The sequence below is a fragment of the Octopus bimaculoides genome, chromosome 20 (assembly GCF_046866305.1).
Source record: "Octopus bimaculoides isolate indiv1 chromosome 20, ASM4686630v1, whole genome shotgun sequence".
Taxonomy (NCBI): domain Eukaryota; kingdom Metazoa; phylum Mollusca; class Cephalopoda; order Octopoda; family Octopodidae; genus Octopus; species Octopus bimaculoides.
Window position 1 is genome coordinate 27,622,406 of NC_142947.1, and position 22,096 is coordinate 27,644,501.

Sequence of the window (22,096 nt, forward strand, 5' to 3'; positions counted from 1 at the left end):
AAATGAGAAATAGCTTGAAAGTCTTGTACATACTATCTGCATTTTCTCAAATGATGTAGATATGGAATTTGAGATAAAAATAAGTATACTATAATGAAAACTAGCAAACACACCTGTCCTTTGGATGGTTTAAGTTGCTTTGGTGGTATTTTTTTCACGAAATAATTGAACTGCCGAGAAAGTTTATGAGTAGCATGGTAATCTATGTTTTCGATTAACCTAGGAACAGAAAATCAAATTGAAAATCAAATCAATGACCTCCACAATCTTGTGGAGGTCATTGCACTTTAATGGTCGTAGAACATATAAGTTTGCAAGCGATGCAAAGTAGAGCTACTGAAGTGTTTTGGAAGTAGATTATGGATAATGACTACAAAAATATAGTTGTTTTACACGAATGCAAAATTTCTTGTCAGAAACAGCCACATAAATGTTGTAAGTCTATTTCATTCAACAGCAAAAGGGGCTATTTTTTCGAAGAGATAAGCCAACAAAAGCCCCTTTATTCTGTCTTCCCACATAGTCTGTGCATAAACTAACAGCAAATGCCACATAAAGTTAAATTTGTATGGAGCTTTCTGAAAGATACGTATAGTTTTCGCTAATGGAAGTAAAACTCTTATTTAAAGGCTGATTCTTTGGGACGAATGATATGTAATTGTTTAAAAAAGGCGAGAATAACAATGCTAAAATGTATTTGAAACAATGGACAACAGTCAAAATATCATAATGGATGGGTAAATAAGCATCCTTAAAGTGAAACAACACATTGGTAGGTAAACAAAGATATCAACAAATAGAAGAGATGGAAGGGAACATCACCTTTCAAGTAACTCAGAATAGGTATAAGCTTGCCAAAGTTTAATGCTGTTTAAATATGGCGATTAAGATTGTTTGGTATTGGATATTCATCGCATACAGTAGTCCTAGTCAATTTAATAACTGTCGTAGGTGAACAGTCGAAATAAATAAATAGACAAAATACTTTCACTTTTATAAAAAGATTAAAAAAGTATGGAAGACCCTACATACAAAAAACTATGTCCATTTATGCAGCAACTCTGGGCAAAATGTTATAGTGCATGACACTCCTTGGGGCATAAGTAATGTGTGTGTATAGTTTGGTGAAAATCAGTTGAGAATTGTGGAAATATATGCATTAGTCATTATACACACACATACTGTGATTTATATATACTAGATGAAACAAGGAAGATTGGAAAGAAACCAGAGAATTGAAATCCCAAATGGGCAAACAATTAGAGTGGTTGAGAAAGGACAGTGGTATAAGTACTTGGGAATACTGGAAGCAAACGAGATAAAAATGAAGAAATGAAACAAATTACCAGTAGGGAGTGTACAAGGAGAGTCAGAAAATTATAATAGCCAAAGCTGAATTCCAAAAATCCTATTGAAGAAATAAATTCAAGAGCAGTACCCTTAATCAAATATGGAGTTGGAATTATAGACTAGATGAGAAACAACATAAAGAAACTTGACAGAAAAACTAGGAAGTTGTTGATGATGTATGGGGCCCACCATCCAAAGCTGATATCAACTGGCTGTACTTGAGGAGAGACCAGGGTGGAAGAAGTTTAATAGCAGTAGAAGAATCTGTACAGATGGAAAGAAAAAGTCTAGTAAAGTACTTACAGAGCAGCATAGAAAAACTACTAAAGACAGTTAATAAAGAACAGGTGATGAAACGTGTAATAGGAGAAAAAGACAAGAATGAAATACAAAGAGAGCACATCAGACAGATTGAAGAGAAACTTATGCAAGGCCAATTTTAAAGAGCCACTGAAGATGTAAGTGAAACAAAATCTCAGGCTTAGTTAAAAAATGGGGCAATTAAAAAAAGAAACAGAGAGCCTAATTGTAGCAGCCCAAGATCAAATGATAAAAACAAACAACTTGAGAAAAAATATAAATGGAGAGAATGTGTCAGAAAAATATAGAGCCTGTGGAACTTGGAATGAGAAGTGACACACATTGTGGCAGAATGCCCCAAGTTGGCACACAAAGAATATAAGAAATGGAGGCACGACCAGGTTGTAAAAGTTATACACTGGAAATTGTGCCAGAAATGGGGATTTGAAACTGGAAACACGTGATACAATCATCGAGTCGAAAGAGTACTGGAGTTGTAGAAATGTAAGATTTTGTGGGACTCCTATTCAAACGGACAAAAAATTAGAAAATAATAGACCAGACAACAATTGTAGATAAGGAAAAGCGAAGTTGCTTACTTATCGACCCATCATGCCTGTTTGATTCCAGGATCATAAAGAAAGAGGAAGAAAAAATGTAATCCCTTAAAGCTTGAAATAGGAAGAATTTAGAGAATGTGAACAGTAAAGGTCATGCCTATAATAATTGGTGCAAAAATATAGACAAATGGCTGAAGGAGATTGAAATAGAATGCCTGGTAGAGCTCCTACAGAAAGTTTGTCTTTTAGGGACAGTAAGGATTATTAAGAGGGTTCTAAGCACTTGAGTGGAGGCGCGTGGCTTCGTGGTTAGGGTGTCTGCATCATGATCGTAAGATTGTGGTTTCAATTCCTGGACCAAGCAATGTGTTGTGTTCTTGAGCAAAACACTTCATTTCACATTGCTCCAGTCCACTCAGCTGGCAAAAATGAGTAACGCTGTGATAGACTGGCATCCCATCCAGATGGGGAACACATACGCCATAGAAACCGGGAAACCGGGCCCAAGAGCCTGGCTAGGCTTTAAAAGGGCGCATTTATTTATTTTTTTTATCTAAGCACTTGAAAGACTGCTGAAAACTTGTGGATACCTAAGGTTACAGTAGTAACCCGCTATCCACATAATTCCTACCAGGAATAAGAACGAACTTGATCCAAACCAAAATAATAATAATAAAAGAATAAAATTTTATCAACAAAACAAAATATTCAAGAGAAATTTTATAGGGAAATTGGCAGAAGCAAAATAAAGATAAAGGCACCATTCACGATTGATGAAATGAAAGAGTTCTGGAAGTTATGGAGCAACGGAAAAAGAATTTAATGCTGAAGCTGACTGGATAGAATGTGAAAAAGAGAGACTGGATGAACTTGAGGGATAGAAGTGAGAAGTAATAGGAATTAAGGAGCCAAGGTGTGTTCTCATAAAATCTCACTAGGTATGACATCAGCAACTGAAGAGCTGACGGGAAGTGGAAGAGGGGCAGAGGGAACCATGATTGGGATTTCTTGTCCTTTTCGAGCTGGGTCGTTGCGAGGGAGAGGCAGCTGCTATTTCTAGCATTCTTCGGGTCAGGCCAGGTGCGAGGACAGGATACCACAGGACAAGCAGGCACGATAGAAGGAAGACAAGGTAAGCCGTTTACTACTAATCACTCGCATACACTCCAAGCTATTTTGGCACCGCGATGGCAGCTAAGATCAGAATCGCCAGCGACGTGATCAGGCCTTTTAATGGCGAGGGCGATGTAGTGGCCTGGATGTGAAAGATCAGGCTTGTAGCAAGACTGCAAGGGATAAGCGATGTGGCGAGTCTTATGGCGCTATACTTGGAAGGAAGCGCTCTGACCCTGTATTTAGAGATGGACGAGGAAGAGAGGTTGAGTGCGGAGAAGATTGAGCAGAGATTGAGAGAGGAGTATACAGAGTGCGAGTATACCGCCTTTGTTAAGCTAGGGACTGCTAGATGGGGTGGGGGAGTGAACAGGTGGACGAATACACAGCGGAGGTGCGTAGGCTGGCCACGCTGGCTGGGTTTACGGGAGAAGGCCTGGACAGAGCGGTGCGGCCTGTGTTTGTGAGTGGGTTCCCTGACAACAGAGGGATTCGGTTACAGCAATTGCCTAGTGGGAGAAAGATGGCACTCAGTGAGCTTGTAGCACAAGCTTGCATATTTGCGCAACGCATCGGATGGAAGATGATAGCGATGGCGGTGACAGAGGCGCATACTGACAGCTGGAGAAAGGCGTGAGGAAGCCTACCGAGCAACAACAGCAGCCGTTCTCGGGCCGGTGTTTTAAATGTCAGGGGTCGCACATGGCGAGGGAATGTACCGAATCGGGGCCCATCTGCTATCAATGCAGGAAGATGGGGCACATCGCCAGAGAAACAACCATGGGGAAGTTGCTGCCTCTCAAACTTTCCCCGCGACCGAGTAGAGATGTTTGTAGTCGAGGTTGTGGCCCATCGAGGCCCAGTGGAAGAAGTTCAAGGCCCTCGTGGACATGGGTTGCACGACTACCCTCATGACACCAAGGGTAGCAAAGAAATGGGATGGGGCAAGTAGCATCCGGGCAGTCGATGGCAGAGAAATCCGTTACCAGGGCAGTTGCAGTGTGGAGATAGCATTGCTAGGCATGGTGCTAAGGCTATGGGTGATCATAATTGAACATGTAATAGACAGGGTTGATGTCGTGATGGGGATGGACACCATCAACCGCCTTGGTGGTGTCAGGATTGTAGGAGATGAGGTCACGTTTGGAAGCATGGGGGCATCGTGCGCCATGAGTCAGGACCACTGGGGAGAGCAGAGCCTCATGAAGGACTGCGCCGCTTACACCATCGAGGACAAAGATTTTCAGGTAGCGTTCGATGGTCAGAGGTGGACAATAGAGTGCCGATGGAAAGACGAGTCCCCAATACTAAAGAACCAGGTGAGCTGCTACCAGCATACCCTGAAAGGTCATGCCGGGGTTGAGTTCGACGAGGAGGTAGAGAGATGGATCAAGGAAGGAGTCCTTGTCACGTGGAAAGAGGAAGTGTTGAGCGGAGTGCTACCTCTGATGGCGGTGGTGCAGCTGACGAAGGGAAAAGTAGACCTGTGCTGGATTTTAGGGAACTGAATGATCATATATCGTGCCACACGGGACGTGAGGCAATGGACGTTTGCAGCGAGACGTTACGTGTGTGGAGACAGTCCACCAAGGCAGCAACGATTGTTGACTTGAAATCAGTATATTTGCAGCTCCATGAGAGTAACAAGCTATGGCAATATCAGCTGGTGCGGTACAAGGGCCAGACGTACTGTTTAACCAGGCTGGGTTTCGGGCTGAATTGTGAGCCAAAAATCATGGCAATGGTGCTCAAGTTCATCCTAGGGAAAGAGGAGAAGATAAGGAAGGTCACCAGTTCCTTGTTAGACGACATTTTGGTTGTAGTGCCAGCCACCAAGGTAGTGAAACACCTGGAGAGGTTCGGGCTGATTGCAAAGCCACCAGAGTCGATAGTGAGGGGAGCTGCGCTGGGACTGAAACTATGAAGAGACAGATCGCGTGAGCTAGTGTTCCGGAGAGGAAACGAGATCCCAGAGCTGAGTTCCAGTGTCGGCAGGGGAGAGTTGTTCTCGGTCTGTGGGAAGTTGGTTGGACACTACCCGATCGCTGGATGGCTGCGCACAGCGTGCAGTTACACCAAGAGACGAGTAGAGGGGGAGAGTTAGGGTGACAAGGTGGGAGAGGTGACGGTGGCAATGATGCAGGAAATCCTAGAGAGGACGAGAGCAGAAGACCCAGTCAGGGGAAACTGGTATGTGCCCAAGACTGAATGCGGGACAGTTTGGTGTGATGCTAGCAGTATAGTGATAGGGGTTGTGTTGGAGATCGAAGGTGCTGAGGTGGAGGATGCAGCCTGGCTACGGAAAGCAGACAACTTCAACTACATCAATGTTGCTGAAAGGGGTGAACTTGGCCCTGAGATGGAGGCTGCGCTCGATCGAGATCCAGACGGATTCAGCCACCGTGGTCGGCTGGGTAGGATCGGTGATTACCAGTGAGAAGAGAGTCCGGACGAAAGGTGCTGCAGAGATGTTGGTGAAACACCGTCTAAGAGTTCCAGGAAAGCTAGTCACCGACTTCGAACTGAAGCTGAATGTGGTTTTCGTGCCTTCGGAGAGAAACAGGGCGGACACACTGACCAGGGTGAAAAGGGTGTGGCTGGAGGAAGCAAGGAAAGGTATAGCTGCAGCGTGTTGGCCGGATGACTCCCAACTGAAGAAGCTACATGCTATGCACTACTTGGGAGTGGATAGGACCCTGTATCTCGCAAAGATGATCGATGCTGATGTCACTAGGAGAAGCACCAAGAAAGTGGTCAGGAACTGTGACAGGTGCCAGTCCATTGACCCCGCCCCGGGTGGGCATGAGCAAGGGAACCTTTCGGTAGGGCACAACTGGAGGAGACTAGCTGTGGATGTGACGCACTACTGTCAGGGAATGTATCTCACCATGGTCAACTGCAGGATGGACCGGCTGGCCATTTGGAGGGAGTTGAGGACAGGCATTGCTAACGAGATTGAACAGATTTTGAACGGGATATTCTTGGAGAGGGGTCCTGTGGAAGAACTACTGATGGACAACAGGGCAGCATTTCGTTCAGAAGTGTTGGGAGAGATGCTCGACTGGTGGAAGGTACGACGATTGTTCAGAGCGGCATATAGGCTGAACGGCAATGGAATCGTAGAGAGGCACCATCAGACAATCAAGGCCATGGCTGAAAGGGGACACATTTTGCCCCTGAAAGCAGTTTTCTGGTACAACTTGTCTCCCCGATCAGGACAAGCAGAAGAATCTGTGCTATACAGAGCAGTGTTTAAATAAAAATGGAGACATCCCAGTAAGATGCCAGAGTACTGTGAGGAAGAGAAGGAACCCGCCGGCGTGAAAGTAGGGGAGGAAGTTTGGGTTAAGCCGCCGAAGGCGCGCTGCACACACGCAATGGGGTAGGAGAACGGTGACGGCGGTCAATTCCAGAAACAATGTATCCGTGGATGGAATGCCGCATCACGTACTGGACCTGCGCAGGATAGCCACTTCGTCGGATGAAGAGTGCGGAGAGGGAAACAAGGCACCTGGCTTGAGAAGATCTCTACGTGTAAGGCGCCCGCCCAGTTAGATGGCGGACTTCGAAGTGGAGTAGGGGTAGACGTGATCTTTAAGATCAGGGTGGCGTGTGGTATGACGTCAGCGACTGGGGAGCTGACTGCTGACTGGAACCGTGAACTGACCGGAACTGGGAGCTGACTGGAAGAGGAAGAGTGGCAGAGGGAGTCACAATTGGGATTTCATTCCCTTTTCGAGCGGGGTCATTGCGACGCAAAGACGTGCGAGGTTATCATCCAGGTGAGGGAGAGTCAGCTGCTATTTCTGGTTTTTTTCGGGTCGGGCCAGGCGCAAGGACAGGATACCATAGAACAGGCAGGCACGGTGGAAGAAAGATGAGATAAGCAGTTTACTACTAATCACTCGCATACACCACAGTGGAAAACCCCAGGACTGAGAGAACTATGTACCTACTACCAAAACTTGAAGACACAAAAGACCCAAAGAATTATCAACCAATAACATGTCTCAACACTACCTACAAGATCCTCACACCTATAATAACTGGTATAGTCCCTAGCAGGGATAGAATTACCCAAAATAGAGACTTGGTTAAACAAACTGGAATGGAAGGATACAAATACCTTGGTGTACTAAAGTGCAACGAGATAATGGAAAAGGAAATGAAAGAGCAACTGAGGTTGGAGTATTTCTGAAGACAGGTTGGTGCTGTGCTCAAAATTGATTGGACCTGTGCTGGTCAAAGAAAGCTCAGTCCTTTGTTTAGGGTTTGAGCTACATTACTGACCATAGTCTGTATAACAGTTCCTATCTCTTCCTCTTTTGTGTAAGCCAGACCAAGGAGTAGCACCCACTTTTGCATCAGCCTTGACCAAGAGCAACACTTCCCTTTGCCCTTAGCTTGATGTATGAAGAAAGCTTTCAACTGCAAGAAAGATGATGTTGCCTTTATCCTTTCTTCCTTTCTAGTCAGCACTGTGCATTTTTTACTCTTTTTCACTCCCAACTGGCAGACAGCAACTTCTACACACTACCAACTACTAACCAGCAAGCCAACCTTTTTCTACGCTATCAATACAGTTACTACTGTTTTTTTAACTACCTGTCAGGCAAATGAATAAACTGGTTTCTCCGACGCGAGAACCTTCAAGCATTACATCTACATGCTACACTCAGTAGTGGGCTACATCATATCGACATGATATGGTATGTCATATTCAGTCCGCTACAATTAGTGACCCTGACATGATTCTACATGTTCTATATCCATTACATTGCACATTATTTCGCTGCATCACACAACCTTGTGAAAATAATTACAGCCTTCACCAAACGCCCACTACAAAATGAAGAAAATGGATACCAAGACCAGAAAAATGTTGACAGTACATGGAGCCTTTCACCCTAAGAGTGACACTGATAGGCTGTACTTGTCCAGAGAAAAGGGTGGGAGAGGTTCAATCAATTGCCAGGACTGTATCAAAGCAGAGGAAAACAGCTTAGGGTGGTGTATAAAAAATATTGTGGAGCCACTGTTGAAACACACGAAGAAGGCCATTGTCATAAAAACTGAAAATTGTGTAACTAAAGAAAAATTTAAACAAGAAATGAACAAAAATAAAGAAAAAGCATGGAAGGGAAAAAATGTACAGTCAGTTTGCAATAGATCTGAACGCCAAGACAGATACAGAGGGCCAGTTGCTATGGATGAAGAAAAGTGACCTGAAGATAGAGACAGAAGCACTCACATGTGCAGCTCAAGAACAAGCTTTAAGGACCAACTATAGGAAGTGCAGAATTGCCAACACTACCAATAACAACAAACGCAGAATGTGTGGTGAGAGGGGTGAAACAGTATGGCACATCATTAGTGAATGCCTGAAATTGGCACAATGCGAATACAAATGACGCCATGACAATGATGTCATGATCCATTGGGAGCTCTGTGGAAATCTACAGCCTACAAAGTGCAAAGACATGGTATAAATAAACTCCAGAAGGAGTCACCAAAAATGAGAACTGCAAAATCCTGTGGGATGTAATGATCCAATGTGATCACCTGACCAAACATAAGAAACTGGACAATGTTGTGGTGAATAAAAAAGAAAGAACATGTATGATTATCAACATAGCATGCCCCTGTGACAACAGGATCAATATGAAAGAAGAAGAAAAAAATAAACAATTATGATGATTTAAAATGGGGAATATGAAGGTTGTGGTTAATGAAAAGAGTAGATATGATACCAATAGTAACTGGTGCACTTGGAAGTATCCGCACTCAACTACCAACATGGCTGAAAAAGGTTGGTGCAAGTGTGAAGATAGAATACCTACAAAAATCAGCATTGCTTGGAACTGCAAGAATTCTTTGCAGGGTTCTTGAAGCATGACCAGTAAACAAGTCTCACCTTAGTCTGCTGGCTGTGGACAGCTGACACTTTCCATCATACCCAGGAAAATAAGCTGTGAGTTTTCATATAATAAAAAAAAGAAAAGAAAAGAAAAATAATAATAAAAGAACTGAAAATTATTTAAGAATGATCCCTGACTTAACATCCATGTAGAAAGTACAAAAGATTGTTTTAACTGGTACATCACATGTACTAAGAACCTTGTCACTGAATTTTCTTTCTTTTTTTCCCCTTTTATTTTATTTGTTTACTTATTTAATTTTTTTCCTTTCTCTAACTGTCTTCCCCTTTTTCTCTATCACATGATTTTGTAAATCTGGTGTGTTTATTTTAATGGCCTACCAGAGTATACAGTACATTTCTCTGCCCTAGGTGTCAGGAAAACACTCGGCAAGAAATGGAAACAGAATTGAAAGAAGATGCTAATAATAATAATAATAATTATGATGATGATGATGAGGAGGAGGAGGAGGAGGAGGAGGAGAGGATGACGACGACAACAAATTTAAGAATAAAAATTACAATAGGAAAAAATCCAATTTTAATAAAGGTAACACTAACAAAAACAAGTATATATAAATAATAAAAATAATAGAACAACAAATATTATATGGTATAATGCCCACCTTCAAGTAAATGGGGAAAATTTTTAATCAACATAGTGTAAAGTCTTTGTATTCAACCACTAGAAATTTAGCTGAGGTTATAGCAGCACACAATAAACAGAGAATTAGAGAATATCTAAATTCTAAATCTATTATATCCTTAAGCCGCCAATATCATAGTATAGTTGATATTGTCGACAATAGATAAAGAATACAATGTAACAGTTTTATAACAATACAAAATAGAAACAGTGGCAATAACAAACACATAACAAACCAACAATCAATGTTTCCAATGCACTAACTCAAACTGTAAACTGTACCTGAACTTCAAAGACCAAACTACGAACTGCCACTATATGTTGTGGTCCGGTCTATTCTTGTCAGAGGGTGTTGTACTCTCACCACAACATCTCCCCTTTTGAGATTTCGAGTTCCAAAGGAATAAAGAAATTTTATTTATTATTATTATTATTAGTATCTTTTTCGCTTGAGTCTTATCTGAAGGTGTTCGGTCTGCTTCCATTTTCTTATACTGGTTCTATGGGACTCCATTACTTTCAAAAAATACTTTCATAGGAATTTCTCCGTTCTTTGGTATGTCTCTTGTTTAGCTGATTTATAGTCTCCTATGTTCTCAGTATGGTCCTTTAATTTGATACATTATACTTCCTATTTTTGGGGTTACAAGGCCATCCTCCCAGCCTTCTTTATCATTTCTGTAGGTGTTAAAATGCACTTTATCTCCTACTTCGAAATATTTCATTGCATCTTTCATATTTCCTTACATCTTTTTTTCTCTGGCAATAACTTATCAAAAATCGATTTTATTCTTTTCATGAACATCAACTCTGCAGTTGACTTTCCTGAATTTGTACTTGGATTGGGGGTTACTTTAAGAATTTTGTTAGTGCTTTGTTGTTACTTAATTCATTCATAACTTTTCTTAACGCCCTTTTCAACATGTCCACGAATCTTCCTACCTGCCCATTTGACCTTGGGTGGAGTGAAAATATGCTTTATCGCATGCATTTTATAAAAGTTCTTGAATTCATACCCCAAAAATTGCATTCCATTATCAGAAACTAGCATGTCTGGAACACCATATCATGCAAACAAATTTATATAGGAACTTTATAGTTGTCTTAGCAGTTGGTTTATTGCACCTGCATACTCTGACTATTTTGTACAGCTGTCTACCATGATTAGATAGTAAGTGCCATTCACTAGTCTGGCATTTTTGATATGTAACCTAGACCATGAGTTCTCAGTTTCTGGCCACAATTGATATTTTACCGGTGGGTTTTTGGCCATGAATGTGCAACCTTGACAAGTTCTCACCAAATTTTCAATATCCCAGTCCATAGTCAACCGCAGCTCCTCATCAGAGCTTTCATCCTCGACATTCCCGGGTGTCCGCTGTGGAATTGTTGCAATACATGTTTTGTCATGTCATCAGAGGAGGCGCAATGGCCCAGTGGTTAGGGCAGTGGACTCACGGTCATAGGATCGCAGTTTCAATTCCCAGACCAGGCGTTGTGAGTGTTTATTGAGTGAAAACACCTAAAGCTCCACGAGGCTCCGGCAGTGGATGGTGGCGAACACTGCTGTACTCTTCCACCACAACTTTCTCTCACTATTACTTCCTGTTTCTGTTGTGCCTGTAATTCAAAGGGCCAGCCTTGTCACTGTGTTACGCTGAATATCCCCGAGAACTACGCTAAAGGTACACGTGTCTGTGGAGTGCTCAGCCACTTGCATGTCAATTTCACGACCAGGCTGTTCAGTTGATTGGATCAACTGGAACCCTCGACGTCGTAAGCGACGGAGTGCCAACAACAACAACAACAACAACATGTCGTCAGTACTTCAACTCTTTGTGCATACATAAGAGTATCATTGCATATTAAGAAACTACTTGAATTTGTATTTTTATTCTGCTTACTTTTTAAAGCTTCTTTCATTTTTGTAATATACTCATCACCTACAGATTTCATTCTTATATCCTGTGCAGTCACTGGCAGTTCTTGGGTAACATTAGTCATAATACTTTTTATTTCATTTTCTGCCTGCAGTGCGGCTATCACAGTATCTTCTAGTGATTCTGTATTTTAGGGAATTAGTCTCAATAGACAGTCCGTATGGCCAATTTTTTTCGATGGAATATACTCCATTTTGAAATTGTAATTTAGTGATATTATACCCCAATGTTGTAGTCGGTTTGCTGTATGGGTAGGTAACCCTTCCTTTGACCCATAAATTGATAGCAATGGTTGATGATCTGTTTGTAACAGAAAACTTCTACCATGTAGAAATCTGTGAAATTTTTACACCACAAAGATAATCAATAGGACTTCTTTTTCCATCTGACTGTATTTTTTCTCTTCTGCTATCAGTGAGCACGAAACTTGAATCACAGGTTTCATACTTCCATTTTTATACTTGTGTAGCAAAACTGCTCCTATTTCGTACTCTGAAGCATCAAATGCTACCACAATGTCTGTGTCAGGATTGAAATGCGCTAGAAACAAATCTGTGATTAGAATTTTTTTTATTTCTTCAAATCCATTTTGGCGTTTAACCGACCAATTCCACTTCACCTCCTTTTTTAATAAATTCATTCAATGGAGCTCTTAATTTGTGCATGTTCGGAATGTAGTTTTGGTAGTAGTTTACCTGCCCCAAAAACACTTGTAATGTTGGTGTATTTGTCAGAACAGGATATTCTTTATTGCGCCTGCACTCGACAGGTCAGGCCATCTACCATTTTTATCAATTATTTGCCCTAAGAACTTAATTTGAGGCAAAAAAAAATTGCATACTCTTTAACTTTCTTGAACACAGCTTTTATAGGCTCCACATGCTGTTCACATGAATTACTCTTTATCAATATATCATCGAAATAAGGGATTGCAAGTTCACAATCAGATACACAGCATCCATGATTTGCTGAAATATTGCCAGTGAAACCTTTAATCCAAAAGGTACTGGGTATATCTGTACAATCCTCTACGTGTATTTATTGTCAGATACTTTGAGTATCTGTCATTTACTTTAATCTGTAAATAAGTGTCAGACATTTAATTTTGCGAAAATGTCCTCTGGAGTTGGGAGTGGATGATGGCAGTTGTTCAATCTTGTAGAGAAATCGATACACAGCCTAATCTTATTATTTGTCTTTTTAATGCACACTGTGGGCTCCACCCACTTTGATGATTCCACTCTTTTCCAGTCTGTCCTACTCTTCATTTATGATTTCAATTGCTGTGAATGGTACTTTTCTGTTAAATTTAAATACAGGCACAGCATTTTCACTTGCTTGAAAACAGGCTTCAGTCTTTGTACATAGACCTAAGTTCTCCGATAGTACATGAGGAAACACCTTTTTCAATTGTCTCTTCAATTCCTCAGACGATTTATTTTTAACAGGACAACCATTTGTTTTTGCAGTAGAGACCTATGGGGAAGTGCCATAAGTCAAATAACTCCAACCAATCTGTACCAAACAGATTGATTGTATTCTCTTCAATGAATATTTTTACTTTGCGTGTTTCTCCTTGAAATGTGATGCCTGTACACATTTCACCCATGAAATATAATTTACCACCTGTCACTCCATGCGCAATTTTTGCTGTTTTAACCTTGGCTTCCCAATTTTTCTCCATATATCCGCATTTATAATTGAGATATTACTACCCATATTTATTTTTGCATGTACAAATTTTATTGTTTTTGTGTTGCATTCACTTTCTACTGAAAACATCTTAGAACTTTTTGCATTCAACCCTCTTAATCTTGTAACCAAGTTTCTGACAATTGTAGCAGTTTCAGTTTTTAAATAGACACTCTTTTCTGAAGTGTAGGTCTTCACATCCATAACATGGATTGGAGCCTGGCACTCTTTTTTGGTTGTAATTTCTGGGTTGACACATTTGTATTTTCATGGAATCTTTCTCTTGAATTTTTTCCATGTCATGCTTCAGGTTTACTATTGTTTGACATTCTTCTACAATGGTCTGTAGGGTTAAGTCTTGGTTCACTTGCTCCATTTTTGAGAGAATTGCCCAAGTTTCTCTATCTTCAGTTGCCGTAAGACCTTGTATGAAGATAAAGGATTTAAACATATCCTGAGTGAGTTCCTGAAGTTTCAAGTTTTTACACATAAAGTTGACTACTCTGGCATATGTAATATAGTCATCATCATCATTTTTTGTTAAGTTCCAACATTCCATTCTTTCAGAGTAGTTCAATAGTTTCTTGGAAATAAATCTCACTCAATTTTTTTGGACAATATAAAGTTACAGTAGCGTTCATGCTCAGCCAGAGCTACCTTGTGTAGTAATAGCCTCACTTTCTCCTTATCCGACCATGACTTGCAATCTTTGTTAAAAATTTTCTCGTACCTTCTATAGTGCACAGGAAACATAATATCCTCTTCTGGATTATAAGTGAATTCAGAAATCGAGTTCGCCATGCCATCTGGCATAAAAGAACTTACAAAATTTTTGGACTTCCTTGACTCTAACTCATTTAATTGTTGTTGTTCTTGTAATAATTGCTTTTGAAACTCCTGTAGTTGTTCTTGTTGTTTCTCTTAAAGCTGCAGCTAATTGTTTCTCCATAATTTAACGATTTGTATGACACAAATTGTCAAATAACCTATGTGAGCTTCAAAAAATCCTCGTTGCCAGATGTTATATCCTTAAGCCTCCAATATTGTAGCGCAGATGATATTGTCGATGATAGACAAAGAATACACTGTAACAATGTTATAACAATGCAAAATAGAAACAGTAGCAGTAACAAATGTGTTACGAACCAACAATCAATATTTCCAACACACTAACTCAAACTGCAAGCTGTACCTGGACTTCGAAGACTAAACTATGAACTGCCGACTATGTCAGACTGCTACTATTTATATATAGTAGTCCTGTCTATTCTCGTCAGTAAAACAAATAATGTGTATAGTAAAATTAACTTTCATGATACTCTTTCTGAACAAGGTGTTGATTCTATAACTAATCACAACTCTGATAATACAGTTAGGTTATCACCTAGCATTAATATTAATTGTAATAATAATAATCCCACCTTAACATCTAATTTGCAGAGAAGAACTAGTGGAAATTCTTTTAGCTATGAGTACCAAATACAAGTGAATAAATCCCTGTGTAATTGTCAAAACAAAATTGTATGCCCTTTAGAAAATCAGTGTTTAAGGAAAAATATAGTAAATTAGTGTAAGATAATAACAGATTGTAAGCATTATATTGGTTTATCTGCTACAACTTGGAAATCTAGATTTTATAATCATTCTCATTCACTGAGAAAAATTTTGGAGGTAACCAGCTACTAGAGAAGTCAATTAGTCTTTCACCCCTACACCTGGTTCCAATGATTGATTTGCATGTTAGCTGTACTTCAGACTTCCACCAGCTTTTCCTCTGGTTTTTTCCTGACCTAACGCAGATCACCATCTTTCAGGACTCCGGCTGCCTGCTACACCTGATTTGGTAATGATATGCTGTACTGCTTGGCATTTGCACTGGAAGCTCCAGTACAAACATTTCAGAGTATTTGGGTGTCAATGAGGACATGTCAACATTATGGTGTTTGGAGTGATCACTAGTGATGGCAATGTTATGCCTCCATTCATCTTCCCACACCACTTCAGACTCAATGCAGAGGCCTACATGAAGTGCCTGGAGGAGGTAGTGCTGCTCTGGGTCAAGAAAGTGGTTGCTGGAAGACCCTGTCTGGCAACAAAACTCTGCACCATACCACACAAGCAGGAGAACCCAGTCATGGCTGTCAGACAATTTCTGCTACCACATCACCCCTAACTCCCCAGACTGCAACCCCCTTGATTATTATGTGTAGGGTGCAGTTGAGTGAGAGATCAACAAAACTCCTTGTAACACCAAAGATGAACTGAAAATTGAATGCTTTGTATTAATTTTTACCTAAATGTTTTTTTTACATGCTACTTAATAAAATCCTATATAGATTTTATCTTTGATTATAATGATAAATATGAATTATTTTTTTTGTTCATTCCCTCACTTTCAGCCCATGTCTATGTGATAAATAAAGTAGTTTTAGAGTCATTTGGCATCTTCTACCATGTGGCATTACTCAGTAGTAGTTGCCCTTATTATTCTTTTATAGTTATATTTAAAAAATTAAATAGTTTGTATACATGGAAACTACATTTTATCTTCCTGGCTGAGATTCGAAAACGAATCTAAGAATTCTCGCTCACTGGATCCACCCGCTATTTGCTGACCAAGCAGGAAAATTTCTTTGTCCTGTCAAAATGATCGATGAGTTTCCACTCAACCTCTGACCTGGCTGTGTTAAAGAAAGTTCAAATGGACAGCAAGTGACCTAAATGTGTATAAGCCACTCTAGCTAGACTGGGCCCTTCTAGCTAGAATGGGCCATTATAAATACCAGTTCTGTAGGCAGACACGGACAGTCAGCAGAGTGAGCTGAGAGAGACCAGATAGATAGCTCCAGACCCGACAAAGAAACAAGGTAGAGAGACAACACACCAGAAGTGATGGGCGAATGCACACACAGACACAATATATGTTTTTGTATTGTCTCGTCCCATCAACATTCTCTTTCCTCTGTTTTACTTCACACATTTCTCTGTGTACACAACTTCACTGACTCGAAGTAGCTGGCTGCATTATGTAGTGGCATATTTGTTCATATTTCAAATCAAGCTTTCAGTATCCAACAAGTGAATGCAGCTATGACCAAATAAATAATGTAGAATACATTCCTATTCTTTCTTCATTGTTTTTCCTCGATACCAGTCCAACACGCCTAACCTCATCTGCTGCACCTGACAACTTACATTGATCCCTCAACATTACATTCCGCTACGTTTGGTGACTCCAACAAAGAATAATAGCCTTCACTTCAAGCATCATTGAACCCGAACTGGAAAATTGCTGCAATTAGTCATCACACTACTTATGTGATTTTATCATATTGAGGCCCAGTTTTCTTTGAATCGAATTGTTAGTGATGCAGCTCACCTAAAGCATGCGATCAGATCACTATTGCCAGAAATTATGAACATGGTCCAAGATCTCATTTTGACACCACCTGGTTCTGTGTCATATGACACATTCAAAATTACTTTCATTAAGAGGACTTCAGAGTTGCAACAAAAGCATCTTCACCAGCTCCTTATATCGGAGCGTCTCCATCAGCTGCTAATGTCGGAGTGTCTCCACCAGCTCCTTATAACGGAGTATCTCTGCCAGCTCCTTATATCAGAGCATCTCCACCAGCTGCTTATATTGGAGGAATTAGAAGACAGAAAACCATCCCAGATTCTACAGAGAATGAAGCAGCTTCTGAGAGAACAGAAATCTTTAAGCTGCTTTTTCTCCAGCATCTTCCCTCCAATACACAAGTGGTCTTGGCTTCCACCAGAGAATCCACTTCACTTGAGGAACTGGCTGAGCTTGCAGACAAAATTGCCAAAGTACCACATAAATATTCTACCTTATCTACTGTGACTCCAGCTGTTCCTTCCATCATTCCTTTCCTTTTGTCATCTAGTGTTTGGAAATTTTGGACTTGTGTTCATCAATGATGGCCCTATTGTTTGGTATACCCCTTCAAAGTAGCAGCTGACTGCATCGATTTGGTAGACAGTCACAAAGCCTGAGTGCCTCCTGTTATTCACAAGAAACATGTTTGGAACACAGGCACAGAAATGCATGCCCCTATGTTCATTCTTGACATCTCATTCGGGAAACAAAACAGTCAAGGATTGAATATGATGGATGTTCCTGGCTCTCACCCACAAAGTCGCCTGATTTTCATCTGTGACTGTTTAACAGGCACATGTTTCCTTGTTGATACTGGTGCAGAAGTCAGCATAATCCTTGTTTCCTGCACTCCAGGCAACAGAAAAGAAATACCAGTCTATCTTCAGGCAGTCAATCACTCACCGATTCCTACTTACGATGAACAGTCCCTAACAATGGACTTAGGACTGCACCACACCTAGTGAGTATTCGTCATAGCTAAGCTGCCGATCCCTATTTTAGGAGCCAATTTTCTTCACCATTTTGGTCACCTGGTGAATATCAAGCATGGAAGACTTGTTGACAGCACCACTCAGCTCACTGTGCATGGTATAGCCACTCAGATGGTGGCAGTCAGCCCAATCATTTTACAGTCAACAATAACAACCCGTCACAGTGCTATCCTCAAAGAATACCCTAATATTGCTCAACCTGTATCCCATAATAAACCCATTAAACATAAAGTCACCCACCATATCAAGACCCTGTTGCTGCACGACCCCAAAGGCTACCACTAGAACATCTCAAGGCTGTCAAACAAGTATTCCAACACATGCTCAACCTCAGAATCATCCGCCCACCCAGCAGCAACTGGTTCTCACCTGTATACTGCATCAACTGATTGGTGAGTTTGCGGTGACTGTTGATCACTGAACAACTGCACTGTATCTGATGCATATCATATGCCTCCTCTACAGGACTTTTCTAGCTCGCTGCATGGAGCTCACATATTTTTGAAGATCGACCTTGAGTGAACTTGTAAACAAATACCTGTAGAACCCGCGGATATTCCGAAGACTGCAGCCACAACACCTTTTGGAATGTTCGAATTCCTGCGTATGCCTTTTGGTTTACAAAATGCAGTGCAGACATTCCAATGGTTCATCAACATGGTTACCAGAGGCTTGCCTTTCATCTATGCATACATAGACGACTTGCTTGTGGCCAGTAGCTCAGACAAAGAACATGAACAACATCTGCACCTGCTGTTCTAATGCCTGTGGGAATATCGTATTGTCATCAACCCCAGCAAGTGCACTTCGGAGTTGCATCCCTTTGTTTTCTTGGATACATTGTAGATAAGTATGGCATTTGCCCACTCCCAGAGAAAGTCAAAGCCATTGTAGATTTTCCATCACCCACATCTCTTCGTAAACTGTGGGAATTTCTTGGCCCGGTGAACTTCTAGTGTAGATTCATACCTCACTGTGCAGAGACAGCCCAACCCCTCACAGATTTGCTGCAACAGCAAACAAGCAAAAATGTAAACGTTGTACTGAATGAAAAAGAACACACCTCTTTCACAAAATTGAAAAAGGTGCTATCTAAGGCTACCATGCTCATGTATATCAAAAAAAGAGGTCCCACTATGTGTACTGGTTGATGCATCCAATTCCAGAGTTGGAGGCATGCTCCAACAACTCACTGATGGTATTTGGCAACTCGTATCTTTTATTTCTTAGTGCTGAGAGAATTATTGGCAGTATATCTTGCTGTCAAGCATTTTCAACACATGCTAGAAGGTTGTGTTTTCTCAATCTACACTGGCCATAAACCGCTGGTTTATGCATTCAACACCAAGCCTGATCATCACTCACCCAGGGAAGTCTGACATCTAGACTTCATATTCCAATACACAACTAACATTCGCCACATTAAGGGTGCAAACAACTCTACAGCTGATGCCCTGTCACACATGGAGCTTAATGCAATTCACACCACTGCTACTATTGATCTCCAGCAGATTGCAGCTGATCAACAAGATGAAGGACTACTAAAGCTCCAGAATTCATCATCTCTGAAATTTCAGTAATTTCCATTACCCTCTGCTACAGGCTATATTTAGTGCAACACCGCCACTGGCAATGAACATCCATATATGCCGCAGAAACATTGACATGTTTCCTTTGCATTGCATTCCCTAGCACATCCTGGTGTCTGCACCACACAAAAGCTGATATTGACCCGTTTTGTGTGGCCCAAAAAGGACACCCACGAATGGGTTAGGAGCTGTGTCACATGCCAAAAAGCAAAGATTCACCGACACATTAAATCTGCTATTGGTTCATTTGCAACTCCTGATGCATGTTTTCAACACATGCACATCAACATCATTGGACCCTTGCCTCCTTCTAACTACTGCACTCACCTCACCTGTGTTGACAGATTTTCTTGCTGATCGGAAGCTTTTCCCCTATTGGATACTTCTGTAGAAACTGTCACCAAAACGCTAGTGTTTTATTGGGTTTCACCTTTTGGTACACCTGTGACAATCACCACTGACAGAGGATGTCAGTTCAATTCTCACCTCTTCACTGAGATGACAACAGCATATCACCCCTCAGCAAATGGCATGGTCGAATGCTTTCACTGCCAACTTAAGGCAGCTATTAAAGCCTATCTGGACTGCTCCAACTGGTTGGAATATCTTCCACTCATCCTCCTTTGTATTCAATCCACGGTTAAAGAGGGAGTCGGACATACTCCGGCTGAATTTATTTATGGCACAGCACTGACTTTACCTGGTCAGATGCTAATATCTGTTTTTCTACAGTCACTTCCTGATCCTTCAAAATATGTCAGTCGTTTGTGGACATCTATGTCCCATCTTTCACCTGCAAGCCCTCAACAGCAGAATGTTGCTACACATGTCCCAGAGGACATCAGTATATAGAAATATGTTTTTGTTCAGAATGATGGTTTTCCTCAGCAACTTTGTCCCCCTTTTTCTGGACCCTACCAACAGGAAACCAAAATATTTCATTCTGGATATATATGAAAACAAAAAACAAAATACTGTCAGCGTTGATTGTTTGGAATAAGCATTTGTTGAACCAGATTTACAACCAGTTCCTACTATTTCCCAAACAAACTCAACAATGTCAACTTTACCTTTCACAAACGCCTCAAATTCTGCACAACCCCAGCACACCAAATTGGGAAGAACAGGTTGATGGCCGCAAGTTATGTTCAAGTCTTTCAGATAAGTACAAATTCTCCAGCTAGGCGTCATTTCAATTGAAATGTCCACTTCAACAAAAAAGAAAAAATCTTTTCGTGGTTATGAGCAATTGCCACACACATTACCCAATTGACTATACATCACTCACATACAAACATAAAAATAAAAATTACAAAAACCATTTTTTTATATAATCAACATCTTGTTCTGCTAATTGAACTGACTGAACATTTAATCAAAGAACTTTTTGCACGAACATTTTTATTTCTGTGAAATTATATTCTCTTGCATGCACATATATTTTGCTTTGTTTTCAAAACATTTTGCTCCATATTTTTCCATTCTTTCGCTTCACCTGTTTTGACAAGTATTCAGTTGTTGTTTGTACATCCATTTCAACTTCACATGTTCAATCTCTTTGGCTCTTTGGGGTGAGGGTAGTGTTGAAATTATATTTTATTTTTTTGACTGAGATTTGAAACCGAATCTAAGAATTCTCGCTCACTGGATCCACCCGCTATTTGCTGACCAAGCAGGAAAATTTCTTTGTCCTGTCAAAATGATTGATGAGTTTCCACTTGACCTTTGACCTGGCTGTGTCACAGAAAGTTCAACTGGATAGCAAGTGGCCTAAATGTGTATAAGCCACTCTTATAATGATATATCCATCCTTCTAGCTAGAATGGGCCATTATAAATACCAGTTCTGTAGGCAGACACGGACAGTCAGCAGAGTGAGCTGAGAGAGACCAGATAGATAGCTCCAGACCCGACAAAGAAACAAGGTAGAGAGACAACACACCAGAAGTGATGGGTGAATGCACACACAGACACAATATATGTTTTTGTATTGTCTCGTCCCATTAACATTCTCTTTCCTCTGTTTTACTTCACACATTTCTCTGTGTACACAACTTCACTGACTCGAAGTAGCTGGCTGCATTATGTAGTGGCATATTTGTTCATATTTCAAATCAGGCTCTCAGTATCCAACAAGTGGATGCAACTATGACCAAATAAATAATGTAAAATACATTCCTATTCTCTTTTCCTTGTTTTTCATTGATGCCGGTCCAACACACCTAACCTCATCTGCTACACCTGACAACTTACATTGATCCCTCAACATCACATGCATACATACATACATACATACATACATATGTATATATATATATATATATATATATATATATATATATATATATATATATATATATATATATTGGTGTGGTTTGGTTTGATGGGTCTTGACATACTGATTTGATACTTAGACTACATAGTGTCCTGTATTAAAACCAGCCCCAAACATTGTTTAAATAACATTTATTTTTACAAGAGTATATGACATTTTTTACATTAGTATGTAGATGTTCCACCGACTTCTACATTTGATGCATCCACCAGAAGGGATAAGGTTATATCTGATATCAGGTGGGCTAATAAAGTAACTCT

General features: G+C 40.6%; 1 long non-coding RNA gene across 1 annotated transcript in view; it reads left to right on the forward strand.

Moving 5' to 3' along the window:
- The window catches only part of LOC128250310 (uncharacterized), a 127,482-nt gene extending 105,806 nt beyond the window's left edge, over positions 1-21,676 (forward strand). The window contains exon 3 of the long non-coding RNA XR_016237629.1: positions 16,673-21,676. This is a non-coding gene — a long non-coding RNA (uncharacterized LOC128250310). The remainder of the gene's footprint in view (positions 1-16,672) is intronic.
- The last annotated feature ends 420 nt before the right edge of the window (positions 21,677-22,096 follow it).